At 39.7% G+C, this 17,275-nt stretch overlaps 1 pseudogene; it reads left to right on the top strand.

Moving 5' to 3' along the window:
• The first annotated feature begins 228 nt into the window (after nucleotides 1-228).
• Nucleotides 229-17,275, top strand: part of LOC112926910 (small ribosomal subunit protein eS12-like) — a 35,486-nt pseudogene continuing 18,439 nt past the window's right edge.

The raw sequence follows: 17,275 nt of genomic DNA, 5'->3' as shown, positions 1-17,275 counted from the left end.
GAGTCGGTTCCTATGGACCGTTCTTCGCGGGCGCCAACCCTGTCAGAGTGGCTCCCCCAGGGCAGTAGAGTCTGAGGCAGACAACTATTTTCCAGAAGTGCTTCGGGGAGTGTGCATCGGAGCAGCACCTGTGCGGGACTGGAGGACGGATTACAGAAGGGAGAGGCGAGGCAACTGCGGTTCAGCTGCAGCAGGGACTCCTGGTTCTATGAGGAGCCCTGGAGCTAGATGACCATTCAGAGCTGTCCTACAAGGAGGCTAAAGGCTGAATCTTTTGGTCTCCACGCTGACAGCCACTGGACCCGGACTGCCCCTAAGAAGGGACATAACCCTTCTTGGGTAAGCGTTTCCTCCACTGAGGGAGATGCCCGGGGAGACTCGGCTGTGGGTGATCAGCAGGCAATGGACAGTCCCAGCAGTGGAGGCCACGGTGGCCTCAGGCCTGGAGGCGAGGACAGGGGATGGCCTCGCAGCCTCCACCTCCCTTCCACAACGGGCCAGAGGGTAAGGGGGAAGGAAGACTCACACAACCGTCACCCAGGACAGCAGAACAGTGTCACTGTGGACAGTAATAAGATGAAGAGGCCGTGTTCAGTGTTGCCTTGAGATTGAGGATCAAATTGCGAAAGTGAGACCAGGGCTCGCACGAGGACTTAGGGAAGGCGCTACATAAGGTCAGAGTTTTGCTAGGATGGGATGAACGGAAGAGAAACGGGCAAGGGAGTCAAAGGTAATCGTGGAGGGATGATAAGTGTGGGGCCAGCAAGGGTTTGCGGGGGCACAACTTCTATGAACACTTTGTCTTGTAACTTTGAATTCACTTTCTCCCAACTCTCCTTTCATTTCCATTTCGTGCCACCAGTAAATCAAGATTGAATGGAGCCACAGTTTTTCAGTTGATACCAATTTCTTTGGACAAATATGAACATAAGTAAACACAATTGTATTTCGATTGTCCCTGCCCCAAGTTCAGTCGGAGGCTTCCAATCACAAATGACATTTGTAGGAAGAACTTATATCGGAATATTCAAAGTTTAAAGAGAATACGTGAAAACTGAAGCTTTTTTAAGATTCTTTGTAAAGAACATTGATAAATATTTCCTCATATGAAAATATATATTGTCTTCTGTAAATAACACTTCATTTTTAATTAGATAACTTGGTGCAGATTATCCGTTTTTTTATGTTACGACATGGTACCTGCTAGAGTGTATACTGCGTTTACAGTGTTTTACGCAGTATTTAGGATTGCAGTACCTTATCCCCAGGTCGATTTCTACATTATCCAGCCATTAAATGGAAATGTTATGGAATTCGGTGAACTATTGCTTGATATCCAGAATGAATTATCTCACGTTGATAATATTTTATGTCAAGGGTCTCCTACAGCAATTTGAACAGTAAAGAATTGACTATAACTTTCTGAGCTGCTTTTTTGTTGTCCCCCCCCCCCCCACAAATACTGTCATTGCTGATCTCTTTACTCATAGTTAGAGAAAACTCTTTGGGTCTTTTTTTAGCTTGTGACTTGAAGTGTCAGTTATAAGTAAGACAAAGTTTTTTTTTCATGAAACATTTACCATTTAGTGCCTGTAGAACCGTCATACAAGAATCGGATTAATTTTTCATAAGAAACTGAAGCAGGTCTGCTTGTTCATTCAAGATTTGAGGCTTTTAGGAAACCATGATCCATGACATTTTTTTTTAACTTGGGAGGCAATGGGAATTATATGTAAATGTGCATATTTTTATCGAATTGCATATGTATGTAAAATTTCTATGCATGTTCTAGTTCTTACAAGTTAAGGCAGAGGGCTAGTAATCAATTTTAGTGGAAGAATATTATTTAGCATCTGGTCTTTGATCTCTTCTTATTCTTTCTGAAACTTTGAACCTTCTGAACTGATTATAGTTGACCCTTGAACAATACAAGGGTTATGAGCTCCAAAGCCCGATAAAGTTGAAAATCCATGTATAACTTTTGACTCCCCAAAAACTTTACCAATAGCTTCTGTTGACCAATAACAAACTACTGATTAACACATATTTTGTATATTACATATTGCATTCTTACAATAATAAGCTAGAAAAGAAGGTGTTAAGAAAATCATAAAGGAGAGAAAATATCTTAATACCACTGTAAAAAAATGTACACGTGAATGAATCCATGCAGTTCATATCTAGGTTGTTCAAGGATCAACTGCATAGGTCACGAGGCATGAGTCCACAGGTCAATATTAGTATAAGACCCTTAGAAGCAATCTGAGCTCTCATATCACACCCAGCCTATACGATTTCTATAATGGAAATACTTTGTCACTAAAGATAGGGCAATTTTTAATTCATCAAAATCCCTAAGTATATTAATTAACAGGAAAATTAGGCCAATATGAGGTCAGCTTTGTTCATTTTATGCCTGCAATATATTTGTAGTGAGGTACTAATCAAAGTTGAAAGTTCATCCATTAGTTTCTGTGTTTCTCTATGTGCTTCCGAATGTCTTGCAAAGTTGCTTCCTTTTATTTTTCCTACTAACCTCATTTCCCTGAATAAAAGCTATAGGAAAAAAAAAAAACCTCAAATAAGCCTTTGATCAAAATATACAGCTATTGAAGAAACTGATTACTCCTAAGGGCAAAGAATCCCACTTTTTCAGTCATAAATGGACAAAAAACATCCACACCCGCTTCTCTGATCTAATGCTTTGAATTTTTAATGATTTCAACTAAATAATAAAAGTTCTCAAAAGCAGCAAACATAGTAACATGGGGGAGGGTCTCTTTAGTCAGATGTGGAAACAAAACACCTGTGAAAGATGTTTTTCTTTAATACTATGGAGAATATGACCTTTAAAATGTCTATAAAACACATCTTGAACTACATGCTGAGAAATAGAGGGTAGCGTTTACATTCTAAGTGCTCCTATTCATGTAAGTAGCAAAAAATGGGCAAGTCCAGGGTTACCATGACTGGTTACTAAAGTTAAGAATAGTGATTACTTTAACCATCTCTTTAACATGGTCTTAAATCTATGTATTGCACACAGTTCTGTCTGGAGAATGATCCATCCATGGGAGATGTAAAGCAAGGGATGATTAAGAACCAAAGACTAATGGAAAGGACTTAAAATGGCCAACTCAAGGAATATTGGAAAAGTGGAAATATGTATTTAAATAAAGTGTTTGAAGAGTACCATTTAGGAATAAATATGACTAGGAGATACTTTAACACATCAAACCCAAAATAAATACATTTGAAAGCAAAACATCTCATTGTATTTAAAATTACAATTGATACCTTAGGGGAACTGTACCTGACTTTCAAATACTTGACTTTCATATAACCTATACTTTCATATATTAAACTCTGATGCCTAAAATCTCCACATTTATATAAAGTATTATTTTTCTTTTTTAAAATTTTTATTTAATTTTTTATTATTTATTATTTTTTAATGTATTATTTTTCATACATTATTTGACCAAATATTTTCAATCTTGCCTGCCAACCTCTGATGTTGGAGAAAAGGTTCAGGTCTCGTCCAAATCGCAAGATGGCATCTGTCAACTTCCAGTGTGCCCAAAGTCGGTGCCTAGAGTTTAAGCACCTCTGCATCCTCTACTTGCTGTTGCTGTGTGAACCATAATTTTCTATCTGGGTTTTAATTAGTTTTGAATCTTCCATAAATGATAATCTTCATAAAATACAACTAAGGGTGATTCTTCAGACAGTCAGCTTTCCGTTTTTATAAATGCAAGTCAGAAACCACCTCTAACTAAGAAAACAAACCCAAGCTAACTTGAGTCATCACATTATTTATCTTAGTAAAGGCATTTGAGGAAATGTATTTATTTATAAACTTTATTAAAAGATTTTCAATATAAGGCCAATCACAATTATTTCCTGTACCATGACCTGCTTTTCCTGATTCCAATGGCCTATTATTCATCTGAGAAGTTACATAGTAATATCCGCAGACTGTCCAGAACGCCTGTATTGACACTAATAAGTGGTATATGATATTTTCAAAAATGACAACCTCTGCTTGAAGCAAAAATAAAAAGAGTGTTTGGCAACTGGCTTCAAATAACAATATTATTATTATTTTTTGAAAACATTAATTTTAAAGAATTCCTAAGGTTAACACCCCAGCCCAGTGTTTCAGAAAGGAAATGGAATTTTATAAAATAGTTATTTATTATTATGTTATCCTAATTAGAATGGCTCTGACCCCTAAGGACTTCCATTCTTTTCTTCCAGTGTTAAATTCATTTCTTTCCCCCTCTGTCTCTTCTGCCCGTAGGTTCACTTTCAATACAGAATTGGTATTCTCCAAATCCTTTATAAAATATTGATATGTTACTGAACAGCACAAATTCTCAGTAACTTGGTAAATTTAATCTGCAATACTGGATGCCAGAGGAACAAATAACGGGAAAAGTTAATCAAATGTGCCTCTAGCTGTTTTCGGGAAGATGTATATGCTATTTGTATCGGTAAGAGTTGAGGAAAAACACAACCAAGTGATGGCAGAGAGAAAAAAATGGGGACAGACGTTTCTATATTATGGCTTCTTTCTAAATGACCCTAAACAACACAAGTGGTTGAGCCACTTGGTTTGAATCCTGGCCTTCCTAGCATGTGATTTGGGACAATTTACCTAAACATTCTATGCCTCAGCTACCATGTCTATGAAATGGAGGTGAAATTAGTAACACTGACCTCACAGGGCTGTTCTGATAGTTAAATGAGTGGACGCTATAACCACTTAGGACAGTGTCTGACACTCACCAACCTGCCAATATTCCACCCTTTTCCAGGCGGTAAAGAGGATAGAGAAGTGGGACGGTTGTCAGCAACATTGCAAGAGTTCTCTCCCTTCTTCAAGGGGGAGGCCGTAGAGTTCCTTTCCCCTTCAAGTCAACTGAGTGAGGTTTTCCAAGAAAATCCTTCCTCTAGGGAGGTAAAGTGGCATCTTGAAATTATTATACCTATCTTAGAGAAGAGGTGCGGTACATACGGCAGACGAGGGGAAAGGGACACGCGAGCTAACTCTCTGGGAAGAGGAGTTCTTGGGATAGAAAGAGCAAAGGCAAAATTCAACATTTATCCAAGGGACATAAGCACATCAACTTAGAAACTACAGTGTAATCAGTGCCACCAATATTACACAGATACTGCGTGAACCAGAGGAAGGCCCTGGATGCCTTCTTACCATGGGTTTTCAACTCCGCAGAAAGGAAACATCGCTCATCTGGTATCTCTACCCTCAAATTCAAAGGCACTTAAGTCTAAGAAATGGATGAGAAGCCAGGACCTTGGAGTCTGACCACTTTCACTTTCCTCTACTCCAAGGAGTGGTGGACACGTCAGTAACCATCTCTTGGAAGGAGGTAAGATTGATTTTTAACAGGCCAATGTTTGAAATAATAAGTCTGAGAATTAAATCCTGAAATTACAGTCTTCTAATAAACCAAAGTGACAAGATAATTACAGAACCAGAGGAACAGAAAAGTGTTGTTAAAGATCCAGGCGTCCAGTAGGTGAGAGAAAGGAAGAGTTAGTAGAAGAAATACAACCATAAGGCAGCTAAGACTGGTTACACATTTAATAAACTCTTAACAAATGGATTTTATCTAAACTCTCAGAAATGCTGGTCTCTACTAAAGGATTATGGTCACATGGCCCTGTCCTTTGGGTGAATATATATTAGGATTTTTTGGAAAGAAAATTAACAAATAGTCAAGTCACAGTGTGTGCAAAATTCCAGAGCTCTCATTATCCTATGGATGAGACTAAGACGTGCGGAGGGTTTACACAGTAGTCAACATGCCAGGAGCGAATCCCCAATGCTCCCATATTTATAGGGAAGTTGGAAGACCACCTATGCCTCTCTCTCTACAGTGGCAGCACTCTGGCTGCCCAGGGAGGTGGCTTTATTAAAAAGAGGAGACTCTGGAGCTCAGGGCTGTCATCAGACAATTCTATCAGGAGTTAACTCAAAGCTCCTGCGCCAGATCCCTGCCAAACTCTCCAAAGAGCAGGGGAACCGTGAGCCCCCAGGCCATCAGATCTGTCATAGTCTTCGCCTTCAGGTACTTATATTCTGTTGCTATGCTCTATCTGTTTTTTCTGATCTGCTGTTCTACTAATCCTGCCGAAAAGAGCAATGAGGTTAGTTGACACGAATTGCCCTTAGGTTGCTCACGCGAGGTCTTTATGATTAGGCCTCCCTCTCCTAGGTGCTCACAAATCACCTACTTAATAATTGGATTTAGAATCCTCTGGGGGAATTGATGTCAAGGTCATAGACATGCAGTTTACATAATGTACCTGCTTTCCCTTCCAGAAGCTCGGAGCAGCCAACTCCCAGGCCCTCTCCTGCTTGCCACAGCCCACAGCCCGTGCAGAGTCCCTGCCAGTGATCTCTCCGGTGAAACGTCTCAGTGCTCCCATCAGTCCTGGTCTGATCCTGGAGAAATGAGCGGATTTAAAGTGCCTAGGGGGTTTCCTCATGAACTCCTCACCCATCTGACATTCAAATTTATTTCCCCAATGTTCATTCAAACATTTTTTTTTTTTTTTGGTCAGAAATTCATTCTGTAAAAAGAAAATGGAAGTAAAAATCAATGCACTGGCTCTTTTTGTTGAATGAGAGCAATTGAACATCTTACATCATCTGTCAATACATTGAGTCTTGATGCTACTCAATTATGACAACTTACACTCTGCTTCTGCATGAAACATCGTTAATAAACGTCCCCTTATTACTTAGCTCTGAGAGCTCTAACTCGTCCATTAGGGCCCTGCTGAGTGAGGCATCTGACATTTTTTTTTTAAGACAAAAACAAAGAATATGCATAAATGTCAAGCCAAATTTCTAAAATCCAGTTTCAAGAACTGGAAACAAGTCTTAGACATATTTGTGGTAAGACAAATAATATATCAGAATCAATCTTTTTTTTTGTTTGAATTTGTTTCACTTTATTTCTCACTTCCCTGAGTACCTTATTTCACCTTATTTCTCACTTCTCTGAGTACCTTTAATATAGATGGCTATTTTAATTTTATTGAGTGAACTAGTATATTTCATCAATAAGCAAAGCAAGGCCCAATCTTGTGGGAAAAATTAAATAAAAATCTTATCAAAACTCTTAATTATAATTATAAAAATCTCCTTTATTATTTGTCACTCTCATTCTTAGATTTTCTTTGCTGTATACCATGGATTTTTTTTTTTAACTTATGCTTCATGGATATTGTTTTTCTTTTTCTTTTTTTTTTTTTTTTGGATATTTTTTTTTCTTGGTACAATTTCCTATAATATTCAAAATGCACCATACAGTTTAATAAATAGAATGGTTCATTTTTTTATTTGTTTGGTTTTTGTTTTACCATATCTAGTGCGGAGTGATAATAGGAGACTGAGTTCCATTCATGAAAGCTCCAGGTATCAAGATATTTCCCAATACCAACTTAATAGAGTGACTGACAACGATAGTGAAAATGACCGCTCCTTCCTGCCCATATTCCTTCCCACTCTCAACCCTAGGAGTAAGTAGTAGTTGTAGGGCAAACATTTTTTTTGAAGTTACATACTTAGACTAACAGGTTTTAAAATGTTATTGATTTTAAAAGAATAGCAGTTTTATAATTTTTCTAAAGTTTTTATAATTAATAAACCTGTTGTTCATAATTATTAGTAGTAGCAGCAATAGTAGTATAGAGGAAGAGTCTGGCTTTCCATATATGTTTTTATGGGTTAGAAAATATAATGTGAATTTAGAAACAAAAATATAACTAACGCTGTACATAACAGATCTTAAGCTTTTCAATCTTTCTGAACTACCTTCAACAAATACTTTAAAAGTTAAGCAAATAGGACAGATTAAGCTCATGTATTAATTACAACTTAAATGCTAATAATCATCTACAAAGTTAAACTGTTATCATGTGAAAATAAGTATGGAAATATGAAAACAACATAAACATATGGCATCTGAAAATATGTGAGACAATGAAATTGAAAGTTTTTTTTTCCTAATTAATAATTAATAATAACATCTGTCCATTTGTATTTTCTAGATCTTTAAACCACAGATGCAAAATTCTGGTCATGATTTACCCAGTAACAATTCTAAAATACCAACCAAATGAAAACAACTTGTCCCTGAACTATACAGCTAGATATTTATAACATCCCAGAGAGGGAATCATTTAAAATATTGGTAAGGTGCATATATTACATCATTGAAATTTGCCAGGTGAAATTTGAAACATAGCAAAAAAAATGGGAACCCCAAAATTTTACTGAGGGGAAAAAACTTCACTATTCAATTGTGTATAACATGCTTTATTCCACAACTCCTTGAGGACGAGCATGGTGCCATCTTTAAAACAGAAGGACAAATATTACTTGAGTTGGTTTGTTCCACCTGGAAATAAAAATAGGTTCTCATAAATAAGAGATTGAAAAATAAAAAATAAAATTGTACTGGTTCATTTGGAAGTCTATAAACTTAATACATTTTCTAAAAATCAAAAAAAAAAGTTTGCTGATGTAAATGTGCAATGGTATAAATAGAGCATGATGATCGCAACAATTAGGAACATAATTTTTATAGATGTAAACTCCCTCATATGCAGTCAACTAACATTTAATAAGGAAGTCAGGAATATTTAGTGAGAAAGGATAGTCTCTTCAATAAATGTTGCTGGGAAAAATGAATAACCACATTTAAAAAAAAAGACAATTGGATATTTTCTTTACACCACTCACAAAAATTAACTCAAAATGATTAAAGACTTAAACATAGAATCTGAAAACATAAAACTCCTAGAAGAAAACATAGGGAAGAAACTTTTTGACAGTGGTCTTAGAAATGAGTTTTTTTTTTTTTTTTTTTTTTTTGGATAGGACACCAAAGAACAAACAGCAACAAAATCAACAAGTGGCACTACACCAAACATGAAAGCTTCTCCACATCAAAGGAAATCCCCAGCAAAATGTAGGGAGAATACCTGAAAACCATGCATATGATTAGAAGTTAGTACCCAAAATCTATAAAGAACTCATACAGCTCAACACCAATGAAATCAAATTAAAAATGGGCAGAGGAACTATAAAGCATTTTTCCAATGAAGACCTCCCAATGGCCAACAGGCACATGAAAAAGTGTTCAACGTGACTCATCATCACGGAAACGCGAATCAAAACCATGCTGGGCTATCCCCTCACTCCTACAAGAGTAGTTATCATCGAGAGGACGAGAGATAGCCAGTGTTGGTGAGGACATAGAGGGGGGGAAGCCGTGAGCACTGCTGGCGGGAATGTAAACTTGTGTAGCCACTGTGGAGAATATATGGATGGTTCTCCAAAAAATTAAAAATAGAGCAACCATTCGGGTACATGTGCAAAGGAAATGAAAACACGTTACCAAAGAGACACGCGCATTCCCGTGCTCATTGCAGCATCATTCACAACAGCTGAGCCATGGAAGACCTAAGTTGTCTCTCAAGCGCCTGTGAACAGACGATTGCATAAAGCAGTTGTGGTAGACAGACATGCAATACTAATCAGCCAGGAGACCCAAAATCCTGCCATTTGCAACGACATGGAGGAAACTTGACATTGCTAAGGGAGAAAGTTATACAGAGAAAGACAAAAACTGTATCATTTCTCTTGTGATATCTAGTGAAACGGTGGTTTCCAGGGATTGGAGATTAGAAGGGGAAAAATGTCCCTTAAGGTTACATACTCGCAACTAGTAGATTAATAAGTCCTGGAGACCTAATACAGAGCACAGTCATTATAGACAATAAAAGGAGATTATAAGCATTAAACCTGCTAAGTAGATCTAAACTGTTCCCAGTACCAGAAGAAATGATAACTATGTGACACGACAGTATTAGCTAATGCTGCAGTGACAATCATACTGCTCAATCAATGCATTTTACAGACTTAAGTTTAAGTCAATAATTAAAATTAAAATTAAATTAAAATCTAAGATTTTAGTTCATTAAAAGTAATGAATTGTTTGTCAATACAAAGGGAATTTCTATAATATGGCAACTTTATTAGTTAATTTTTATTTATTAATTTCTATAATATGGCAACTTATTTATAACTGTAGAATTCATTGCTTCCTTACAAAATATCAATGTTGTAAGGGAAAAGTAATCACAAATGCATACTGACTGAAAGAAAACTACAAGACCATAATAAAAATAGTATATTTGAGACTTTACTCAGAAATCACCTTCTGAATCAGTGTATTATTTTCAAAAGAAAAGCAATATGATTAATTTATGATTAATTATGAGTTACCATTAGTAGTTTCTTATATTAAATATGGAAGGCATTTTGATTGCTCAAATAACTTCTGTCTAATAAGTGTTATTTATTATTCTTAAATGGAAGAAATAATTGACTCAATTGAAAAGATCAAAAATACAATCTAAAACTCATAGGAAGGCAGAAAAAGTCCTGAAGCTTCTGTAAATATAAGTATCACAGGAATATACAGAACAAGGTCACATATATTGTTTTGATCAACATAGATTTCCTACTTCACAATTATAAGTATTGTAACATTTATAATTTCTCAGCATTATAAAATGTCAAAATATGAGACCATGACTCCTACCCTTTTTATATTACTGTAGCTTTAGTCAACAAATGTATTCTAAAGTCTTTAAAACTCTAATTTTCTATTACTGAAATCAAGTAATTATAACACATGAAAATAGTTAAATGAAACATAAAACCAATATAAGTCACTGAAATTTTCTGCTACTTTATCCATTCAAATGTTCTGATACAGACAATCAAGAATTGACTATTCTCTTTACTTTTTTAAAAGATTTTATTTATTCATGAGACATGCACAGAGAGAGAGAGAGAGAAAGGGAGAGAGGCAGAGACACAGGCAGAGGAAGAAGCAGGCCCCATGCAGGGAGCCCGATGCGGGACTCGATCCCGGGACCAGAGTCACAGCCTGGGCCGAAAGCAGGCGCTCCACCACTGAGCCACCCGGTGTCCCAAGAGTTGACTATTTTCTAATAATAAACATCTATATTCTTCATGGAAAATTTTACTACAGGAAAATAATTAGGATTGCTTTGTTTTTTCACAATCTCCCCACAATTACTATGATGTTGGAAAGAAATACATGTATATAGTGTGTGTGTGTGTGTGTGTATTTTTTTGAGAATTTAAAATTATACCTGCAGATTCCTTAAATTAAAATTCAGCCTCCACAGCTGCGAGACCACTGTCCAGTTTCTTAATTGCTGATGCCTCTGTTTCATCTGCTATAAAATAAGGATGACTTTCAACGCCCTTTCATATGATTAAGCCTCAAATGAGGTAAAGTACGTAAAAGTGCCCAACTTAGGGCCTGGCAAGTAGTAGTGAGTAAGAAGATCGTCTGTTCCGTGATGCCTGGGTGGCTCCAGTCATGATCCCGGGTCCCAGGCTCCCTGCATGGAGCCTGCTCCTCCCTCTGCCTGTGTCTCTGCCTCTCTCTCTGTGTCTCTCAGGAACAAATAAATAAAAACTTTAAAAAAAAAAAAAAGAACACTTCCTGTTCCTATCTGTTCTGCTTTCTACCTATAGGTTGGAGGATCTCTGTCCTACACATGACTAGACCAAGAGCAGAGCTCAAGGCCTGTGCCTACATCTTTGGGAACACGCAGCAAGAGTAGAGGGCTTCAACTCTTTGCCGATGAGTAAGAAGAACCACAGAAGTCATGATAATGTGCAAACAAAAATAATGCATAGTATTTGGAAAATTATTGTGAATGGGAAAAAGGGAACGTTGATACATGCTAACTCACTGTGCCCGGGAAGCTGTCCTGCTATATGTTTCTACGGTGTATTTCCTTTATTAAAGTCTCTTTAATAAGAGATGCTCTTATTAAAGCATCACCTCCAACATGTCTTCACGGATAATCCATCTACTGCTACTATTTTCTTTCCCCTTATCTTGCTTTATTTTTCTTTTCTCTTATTATGACTGCTTGGACATTTGAAATCAATTAGTTGTGGCCACCTTGGCTTGCTCTCTCTCTCTCTCTCTCTCTCTCTCTCTCTCTCTCTCTCCATCTTTATTTCGTCCCACAAATACATGAACCTTAGCAGCTGTGTCTGTTTTCTTTCTTTTTTTTTTTTTTTTGACTTTTTTTTTTGTTTGTTTTCTTATTGCTCAATGTCTTTCTGTTGAGCAATACCTTTACTGTTCAATGTCCAATAAATAGAGAAGCACCTTCCCAGGGTAGGCACCGCATAAATGTTTCTTGAGTGAATGGATTAACGGATACTATTTGAAAGAAGCATACTCTAAATTGTGTTCCATGTTAGTCAAACGCAATAGTTCGCCCCAAGGCAAAGCTCTGGCCAAGGCCTACATCATAAAGGGGCATTTGCAACTGCGTACTGCCCACATTACTATCAAATATGGGACAAATTTCATGTTATGAACCGCACACATATTACCTTTCTTTACAGTGTCCTCGGTGAAGCAGGCGGCATTTAGATTGACATTTTGCCAACAAGAAAATGAACCTCAGAGAGGTTAAATGACTTGCTCAGTTAGAGAGCCAGGATAACACTCTGTGCCCAATTTTATTTCATAGATAAAGAGATACACACATGAACGACGCCACAGATCCACCCTACACTTAGAAAAGCAATTCAAAGATCATATCCGTCCATGACGGCTCAACGGCACCATTTCAGGTACAAACCCAAAACTATGATAAAGTGCACTTGGAATCCTGACCCCCTTAATGGCAGATCAAAGAGTGATGCGTATTAGCTAACTGGGAGCTAAAGAAAGGTCTTTAAATCCTCTAAGTAACGTGTTTTAGACAGAAATTAGCAAGATCATTGCCAAATTACAGGTTCATTTGCCTGAATGGTTATTTTTTGCTATTAATAACCAGTGTTCCAAGTATTGAAAGCCTTTAGAAATCAATGATTATTGCCCCTGCATAACCGTCAGGCTGCAGACTGCACAGACCCACATCATAGATTTTCAATAAGGTTCTAATTGTGGACAAAACTGCAATGGCAATTTACTCAGCAGCGAAGTATTTCCATTGTACCTGTGCTTACTGAGAATTCGACAATCTCCCTTTTTTTTTGTTTAATAAGGAAGGGCTGGGAAATAGGAGATTATGGATTGGAGTTAATCAATTAAGATTCAAGGATAGTAATCAGCTTTGTTCCTATTTAAGGGACAGGTGTTTTTCCTCTATTCAAAATCCCATCGGCCAAGAGAAATTGATAATCCGCTTGGCATCTCACGACTTGAGTAAGGAAGATTTTATTTCTGATTCTTATTGTGAAATGTGAAAATCGTGAAATGCAATTATCAATACCATCATCGGAAACTATATAATATGCACATATTATCAGGCGCTGGACGTGTGTATATTTTCTAGATTGAAGTATCTCTAGAAGAAAGGCACAGGTAAGCCAAAGATTGAAAGACCCTGCAGCTATGCTTGGAGAGATCCCGTAACTAATTAAGTTGTTTTCCTTGCTTTGTAAATAGATATATGGAAATAGTGAATAGATTCAATATAAGTCTGTTTCTCAGGATCTCTGCAGAAACGGGTTTTCCTTACCAATTATTAACTCTTCTTCCTCCCACTCCCTTCTCCCCCCTGCTTTATTACTCAACCTACTGCTTCCTGTTTTAAATACTCGTTTATCAGCCATTGACAATGTTGGTTACTTACTCCTTCCTGAGCACTTCCTTTCACCAGCCTTTCTAACAGTATCATTAAAGCTGCAGGTACTCCTCTTCCTCTTTTGAAGTCTTGCCTTTGTTAACTGGGTCATTAATTGCCAACATTCCTCAAGTTTGGGTCTTAGAACTTCATTCTGTTTACCATTTTCAATACTCAGGGCATCAGAATCTACCTTACATAAATGTAAATCCCCAGCACAGAAATTTTCTCCTAGGACCAGACTAATAGTATAGCTTCTCAATGGCAAAAACCAATTCTTTTTATTTCAAAAAATTAATTTATGACCGTACTTTCGAGTCTCATCAATTTCCATACTCATCTTACGAAATGGTGTCACACTCAATCCTGTCACTCATCATTCTTTCTTTCCTCTAATTCCCCACATCTCATGCATCATCAAGTATTGCCAATATTATATCCTACATCTTGTGAGTCTTTTTACTTGGTCCCATTGCTATCACAATAATCCTAGCCGGTCCCTCTTCTGCTTTATCACAATAGTCTCCCAACTTTTAGCAGCCAAGTCTGTACTACTCCTTCCTTCAATCTTCTCTACAAGGCAACTAACACCATGATGTCTCAACCCAAGGCTAATAACGTTAGCACGTTGCTGATCTCCCTTCAGTGGCTTCCTACTAGGCCTCATTCAGGGAAACAGAAAAGGCAATAGGTATTTCAAACAGAGATGATTTAATTCAAGAAATTGGTTATTGCTATGTTTAAAAGCCTTAAAGGAGGAAAAAAAAATGGAAATAATCAAGAGTTTAAGCACAGGGAAAAAAGCTACCATATCCAGCATCAAGGAAACAAAAGGAAAAAGTATCATAAGAATTTAGGGACTCGCAGGACGGGCGCTACCGGGATCTTGATCAGATATCCGAGGAAGCTTTAGGCAGCTGGTGCAAAAGTGGCAGCAGAATTTCAGATCCAAAAAAAAAAAAAAAAAAAAAAAGAATTTCAGATCCTCCCGCAGCTGTCCCGATGCTGATGGAAACCAGGGAACTTACCTCTTCCTAACTTCCAATTTCCCTCTGGCCCACTGTCTTAATGGCAGGGTTCCCTAAAGGGCTGTGCCCCCAAGATTGTTCTGACTCCTATATCGAAAGTAGCGTAGACTGAATGGGTCATACGCAACACAATTGTATTTCTTGCAGTTCCAGAGCTGGAAATTCCAAGATAAAGTTGCTGAAACATTCAGTGTCTCACGGGCGCCTGCTTTCTAGCTCACAGAGGACCATCTTCTTGCTGTGGCCTCGCGTGACGGAAGGGGAGAAGGAGCTCTCTGGTGTCTCTTTCATTAGGGCACTAATCTCATCCACTTCCCAAAGGATAAACCTCCAGACACCGTCACATCGGAGGTTAGAATTTCAACATAAGAATTTAGGGGAGGAAGAGGATAACCGACACGTAAGCTACAGCGTTTACCCCCTGGATCCTTAAAATTGACGTCCTCCTCACATGCAAAATGTACTCACTCATTCCAGCAGCCCCCAATCCTGACTTGTTCCAGCATCAACTCAAAATGCAAAAGTCTGAAGTCTCACCTAAATCGGGGGCACCTGGGTGGCTGTCAGGTGAGCATCGACTCTGGTTTCAGGGTTGTGGGATTGAGCCCCATTCGCGGGTCTGTGCTCAGCACAGAGTCTGCTTGAGATTCTCTCTCTCTCCCTCTGGCCCTCCCCTCCTTGTCCCTCCCCACTCTCTCTCTTTCTCTGTCTCTCAAGTAAATAAATAAGTATCATCCTTTTTTTTTTTTTAAATTTTTTTTTTAATTTTATTTATTTATGATAGGCACACAGTGAGAGAGAGAGAAGCAGAGACATAGGTAGAGGGAGAAGCAGGCTCCATGCACCGGGAGCCCAACGTGGGATTCGATCCCGGGTCTCCAGGATCGCGTCCCAGGCCAAAGGCAGGCGCCAAACCGCTGCGCCACCCAGGGATCCCAATAAGTATCATCCTAATCATGTGAGAGTCCAGGTGTTTTTCACCCTGAGGAGCAGCATTCCTTTTTGTCCCTGTGAAACCAAGCAAGTTATGTGCATCTAAAATAAAATGGTAGGAAAGGCATAGGGTGGACATTCCCATTATAAAAGGAAGAAATAGGGAAGAAGAAAGCAGCGACGGATCCCTGTGAGTCCAAAACTGAATGGTGCAAACGTGAAACCGTAAGGCCCAAGTATGATCTCCTTAGGCCCGATTCTCGGCCATCCCACAGCAGTGTCCAGCTGTCCAGCACCTCTGTTCCTTGAAATCTGGGTGTTGGCAGCAGGCCCCATGGGTGTGACCTCTGAGCACTAGAGACACTGGATTGTAAAGATGCCACCAGAGACTCCTGTGTGTGCCGGCCAAAGGGGCGATCATCATGGCCCTACTGGGCCCACCGGAGCCCAGACATGAGCAGCAAGGAGGATGGCACCGATGTGGGGGGAGTGGAGCCTGACATGGGAGCTGGCGCCGGGCACAACCGGTCCCACAGATGCCAGCAGCCCCTCCTCTGAACTACCTTGCCCCTGCCCCCAGGGCTTCCCTCTGCCCAGGGCCCGTCCCACACGCACTGTGTGGCCTGTGATGGGGCCGGAGCCCCCGCTGGGTCTCTGAAGGGCCCCAGGGTCATGCCTCTGCTGTCTGGAGAATAGCTCCCACCTGTCGGGATGGGGGTTCACACGGATCTGCCAAGGCTCCTCCTGAACACGCTTCATCATTGTCTCCTGTGCGTCTGGCCTGGGAACTCTCCGTGTCTTTAAGCTGGGCTTCCTCCCCGGCCAGCTGCTCCATCTCTAAGCCATTCCTCTCTCCGGCATTTGCCCATTAGCCGTAAGCGGTCAGGAGGAAGGAGGCCCGGCTGCCCCTGCCCAGGCATTGCCCGAGCCCGATCCTCAAGGGCACAGTCTGCAAGTTCTCCCTCCCACAGGACACCCGGACGTGAACATCACTCGGGCAAGTGCGTTTCCACTTTACACCAAGGGCCCCCTTCCTCCGGCTCCCAGTGACAGTCCTCATTTCTGTAGAAGAGCTCGCCGCAGGAGCCTCTGCATCCCTGCATCTGCCAGCGGCCCATCCCAGATCACTCGCTCTCTAACCGGATAGAGGCCTTCGCCCCAGCTCTCCCCCTTTCTCCTGAACTCTCACCAGGGTCACCCTTTACGGTCCGTTCACAACCAACATAGGCTTCGTTGAGCTTCCACCTCCAAATTCCCCCAGTCCTTACAGGACCACCCAGTTCCGCAGCCGCTTGTGTGTGTTGTGGGCATTTGGTGCTGCAGCATCCCACGTCTGCTGCCAACTTCTAGCTCTGTCTTTTCTGCTGCTATAACAAAAGTGCCAGAGTCGGTGCCTTATAAACAACAGAAATGCATTTCTCATCATTCTGGAAGCTACGAAGTCCAAGTCAAGGTGCTGACAGATCCAGTGTCTGACTAGAGCCCGAGTTCTTGCTTTAAAGATTGGCCATCTCCTCCCCCAGTTTTCATATGGTAGGAAGGGGGGGGCATCCTCGGGGGTCTCTTTTGTAAGGGCC

Source organism: Vulpes vulpes, chromosome 10 (genome assembly GCF_048418805.1).
Source record: "Vulpes vulpes isolate BD-2025 chromosome 10, VulVul3, whole genome shotgun sequence".
In the NCBI taxonomy this organism is placed as follows: Eukaryota; Metazoa; Chordata; class Mammalia; order Carnivora; family Canidae; genus Vulpes; species Vulpes vulpes.
This window is presented reverse-complemented; position numbering and strand designations above follow the sequence as displayed.